The sequence below is a fragment of the Gambusia affinis genome, linkage group LG23, assembly GCF_019740435.1.
Source record: "Gambusia affinis linkage group LG23, SWU_Gaff_1.0, whole genome shotgun sequence".
In the NCBI taxonomy this organism is placed as follows: domain Eukaryota; kingdom Metazoa; phylum Chordata; class Actinopteri; order Cyprinodontiformes; family Poeciliidae; genus Gambusia; species Gambusia affinis.
The window spans coordinates 5,248,166-5,253,670 of record NC_057890.1 but is presented as its reverse complement, the minus strand read 5'-3'; positions in this window follow the sequence as shown (position 1 = coordinate 5,253,670).

Here is a 5,505-nt window from a genome sequence, read left to right as displayed (position 1 = left end):
TTTCGTGTCCCTGGCTCGTTATTTAATACTGTTTTTAATGTGTCTTTAAGTCACAAGTAATGAATGAGCTTTTTGATAGAGTTGGTTAAATGTTGCCTCAGGTAACCCTAAAGAAAGGCTTTGTTTGCTGTGACAGTCTATTGCTCCTCTATGGTATGTAAACATTAAACTTAACCTGGGAACAAACAAACTTTGAAGACACAGGCTACAGTATTTATACACCTTCAGGCTCTATTATATCAATTTACATAACAGTCCTGGGTGTCCAAATCCAGTCCCAGAGAGCCAGAAAATGGTAGAGAATATCAACAGGACGATCGTTTGGTCGGAACTTTACAAATGTGTCCTTTATGGAGGACTGATGTGAAGAAAGTCACTGTAGAAAGAAAACCAGAAGAAACCTTCTCTGCAGTTTGCCTTGAGCCATTTTAGACTCCATCCACTTGAGGATGTTTTTTATCATTTTATAAAATGGGTTGATGGTTTTAAAAATACCCACATCTCCAGTTGAGAACGTTCCTAGAAATGTTCTGAGCCACACAGAAACGCCAAAATCAGGACAAAATACTATTTTTAGTCCTCCAGACCTGTAGGTGGTGCTAAACATGGAGCATAGGACATGCACATAAAGTCTCCACAAGAGATTAGTTTTAGTTTAGAAATTATCACATCATACACATTTGGGTTATAGGTAAGGTTAGCTTTTTTTTTTCATAAAAAATTAATATAAATAAATGTTAAAAAATACAAAGGTTTCACTTTCACGATCAAGAGTCCTGTAAATTGTTTAAGCCCACTTTTCCTCACTTCCCTTTATCTCTAAAGCAAGTGTGTAACTTTGTGTTGCACGTTGGTGGGGATGATGAGGAGCCAAGGGGCCTTTGAGGCTAAAACCCACAGTTACTAGAAGGCCTTTTCTTTTTTTTAGAGCTACGAATAATGCCAAAACTTAAACGTGAACGCCTCACAGTCTTATTCAATAAATTAGGATATTCTAAAGACCTCAACAACACAAGATTCTGTAACAATCAAAATGTTAAGCATTTCCAAAACAGAATAAATAACTTCTGTGTAAACCAAATTAATCCTTGTGAGTCCAAACTTTGTATTTTTCAATTTCGTGATTTTGATTCCACAGCTGTCCCTGAATTGGCTGGAATAAATTTGTGTCCTGCTGTCTTACACATAACAGATGAGATATGATGTCTTTAAATAAGTTATTTATTAACAGATGTGACATGTATGCAACACAGTAGAGAAGGGTATTATATATATTTTAGATAAATGGGCCAATAGGTTCGGCTATCGGAGCACAGTGGGGTGTTTAAATGACACACAAAGACAGTTGGATGGATTTAAAGAATGACTGGTTTTAGTGATATAAAACATACAATTGACAGTTGCACAAGACACACAATTATGAAAATAAAATTACACACAATAAAATACATAAATTAATAACAATAATACTTGGCCAAGTGCTAATTCTCAATTCCAAATCTGTTGGGTGAACCCTGGTAATCTGAATTCTAAATTGTACACAACAGATAAATCAAATTCAGTTCCAACTCAGGTGTAGCTCAACATCATTCACAGGAGGAGAATTTCCTACACAACAGTTTGTTATAAGGTCCAAAAAAAAAAAAAAAAAAAAAAAAAAACTGGTCTAAAAGGTAATGTCCAAAATTCCCAGATGAAACAATAAGAATGAAAAATGTCAGTCGGTGGTCTCACACATAACCAACTGTGTGTGAAGATATGAGTGTTACATGCCTACCACACCACAGGGTGCAGCAGGACTCCCAATAAATGAAAAGAGATCCAGTCCTTTCTCTACGTCCAGGTGGGAAGGCTCGCCATCAAGGTCATAGGAGGAATCCACCTCATCCAGCATACAAAAAAAAAACTTGACCAATCTCAATGTGACACGTTTAGGACAACTGTATAGTGGCTCTTAGTCCGGATGCGTGGGGCACTTTAGCTGAATGGAGAATAAGACGAACCGTTCTCAAGTTTGTGGACGTTTGTGTTTATTCACCTAGGTTCTAGGCCTAGGATTTTATCCATTTCATCCACATCAAAAACTGCCACAAGGGCCAATATTAAGTCAGATTTCTCATTGGTCGGTCACATTCCCAAGGGTCTTGAAGGACACGCAAATTAATTTGCATGGCTGGACAAAGACCTTGCTGCCAAATTCCCAAAAATGTAAGACCCTATAATGTATAAGCAAAGAGAATTACAACATAATCATCGAAAAGTGATTTAGTCTGGTTTTCCCAATTAAATTTAACTTTGGCTATGACGGTAGATCTTTGATACATTAGGGGAACATTTATCCAAATTTAACTTTGCAAAGCTATGATGGAGGATTTTTGATACATTAGGGGAACATTTATCCAAATTTAACTTTGATAAACTATGATGAAGGATTTTTGATACATTAGGGGAACATTTATCCAAATTTAACTTTGGTAAACTATGATGAAGGATTTTTGATACATTAGGGGAACATTTATCCAAATTTAACTTTGGTAAAGTATGATGAAGGATTTTTGATACATTAGGGGAACATTTATCCAAATTTAACTTTGATAAACTATGATGAAGGATTTTTGATACATTAGGGGAACATTTATCCAAATTTAACTTTGGTAAACTATGATGGAGGATTTTTGATACATTACGGGAAAATATATCCAAATCAACCTGCCCTAATATGAAAAAGCAATAGCTTTTTCCATGTTTTTATTCCATTAAAGAAATCCTACTTTGAAAACTGTTTTGTTTTGTTGTATTTATTCAGGTTGACTTTGCCTGATGTGAAAATTAGCTTAGAGAATTTAGTTTGTCTATTAATAACAGTAATTGTTCATTTCTTCAATGGGTTTTACATACATGCAGTATTTAATTTTATATTTTTTACACTACATCATTACATTATTAATCAATCTGTAGTGAATGACATTTCAATCTGGCGAGACTCAGACAGAGAAAGACAGCGATTAAACAGGTTTATTGACGTGCATGAATTAAAGTTCTTTGGTGCTCGGGCCCCGGCTGAGGACAACGAGCTGTGATTTGCAAAAGCTCGGATGAGCGTTCCCGATGCTGATTAGGAATGTCATCCCCCAAAAGGAGGCTGAGGCCAGGGGATTAATAACTGGGTATATGGAAAGAGGGGAGGTGTTACGCTAACTCAGGCTGCAGGGCTAGAATCGAAACTGAAGAAGGTGATGTTACGGAAATAGGAGAGGTGGTGTAAAGAAGGAAGATAAAGGCCAGCTGGGGACACTACAGGGTGTGGGATGGTGGGATACATGTAGAAAAAGGCCACCTGGGGACACTGGATGGCATGGAATGACGGAATGATGATAGATGAAGCCAGAGGGGACGGTGCAGGCATGAGAAAGTGGGATGCACGGGGCGTGGGATATGAAGATGCTGATAGGTGGGACCAATAGGGGATGGTGCGAGACAAGGGATAAGGGGCAGCTGGTAAAAAGGCCAGCTGGAAGCAGCAGGGCATGGGATGAAGAAAGCGCCAGGTGTGGGATGTAGGGATGAGATAGATGGACCAGCAGGGGATGGAGCGGGACAAGGGTTAAGGGGCAGCTGGCTAAAAAGGCCAGCTGGAAGAAGCAGGGCATGGGATGAAGGGATTCTGGTGATGAAGGATAGCAGGGGACACCGCAAGGCATGGGAAGGTGGGATGCTGGTAGATAAAGGCCAGCAAGGGTGATATGATGATGCTATGGAGTGATATAGCTGATAGGAAAGGAAATGCCCCAAAATGGGAGCTGAGGCCGGGGTCGAAGCTCAGAATTAGAGACAGGAATTAAGAAAGGCAGGAGAAGCTACGCTAACTCAGGGCTTACAGGCTGGGACTCGAGCAGTAATTAGAAGATGATGTTAGTGAGATTGGGGAAAGTTTTCAGAAGCTGGTAGATGAAGGCAAGCAGAGGTGATGCGGAGATGTTATGAAAAGATGTGTTAGCTGGTGGAAAGAAGCTAGCTGTGAGTAACTGAGATAGCGAGAAGAGGATCGGAGAGTGAATAGACTAGAGAGTGAGAAAATGACTGCCTGCTCCTCTAACATCACAGGGTGACGTTAGAGGAAACTGGCGAGATATGAGAACATTCTGGAATAAAACCTGAAAATAAGGGTGTGAAGGACAATAAGGGGGAAGGATATGCATAACATTTGCTGAATAAGAGTGTGCACTTTGCAAGAGGTTGACCAGTCACCACCAGTCGATCACGCAGTGTGCATCTGGCACCTGGGGAAGCTGCGGACACGGAGAAGAGATACGCATAACTGTATGAAGAGAATGCTGAAGATGAACTGAGGCTTTATATATATATATATATATATATATATATATATATGTAGATATATATAATATGTAAACTTTTGCACTTGTTAGATTAGAAGACTAATGTCTCAGCCAGATTTAGAGAAACTCATCCGTATGTTTATCTTCAGTCACATGTCTGTTCAACAAATCAATCGAACGATGCAGCTGATCAAAAATGCTGCTGATCGAGTTCTCACTAAAACCAGGAAGATGAAGCACATAACACCAGTTTAAAAGTCCTGACACTGGCTCCCTGTAGCTCAAAGAATAAACTTGAAATACTGTTGTTAGTTTGTAAGTCACTGAACGGCTTAGCACCACAATAGGTTGAAGATCTGCTATAGTGTATGAATCCCCTGAGGTCTTTCGGTTAGGGTCTGCTTTGCATCCCCAGAGCCAAAATGACGAAGAGAAGCAGCATTCAGCAGGCTCCTACTTAAAGTGCCTAGATGGAGCAGTGCTAGCCACATGTTTGTACATACCGCTGTTCCCACATGTGCAGCTGCACTCAGGAATCTCATGTATAAATGTAAGTGCAGATTATCTGTGTCATACAATAATATAATAGTAATTTTAGTGAACCCTGTTTTTAGTACAGTGAGATTTTTCTCAAGATTGTGGAAACATTGGCGTCATCATTTATTTGTGGCTCAGTGACTGTCATATTATTCTCTGTTTGTCTGTTTTTCTTTTTCTTTATCATTTGTTCTTACTATGGACCTCTTTTGTGTCTGAAATAAAGATTGATTGAGATTGATTGCATCTAAGTCCCACAAATTGGGATCAAACTCCCAGAAAACTGTAAACCGCGCTCAATCCGTTCGTCCAGATTGAGCGCGGCTGGAAAGCGGAAGGTGCCATAGATGGAGGTCCTTATCAATTCCATCTTTATCCATCCGTGATAAGGATAGAGGTCCTTATCACATTACAAGAACACTAAGTTCTTCTGACGTGGCTTGGTCCAACGTTGATAGGTCTTCTTCAAACATGTTATTAATCGCCTTGGAGTCCCTCAGGGTCTCAAGTTTGGCGACCTGTTCTTCATGAGGTGTCTCACAAGGCAAACAGCACTTTGACAGAGTTGTGCTCTCTGTTGAGTTTGCAGCAGGTCAGTCCCAACACGGTGACTGATGACAATGGTGACGAA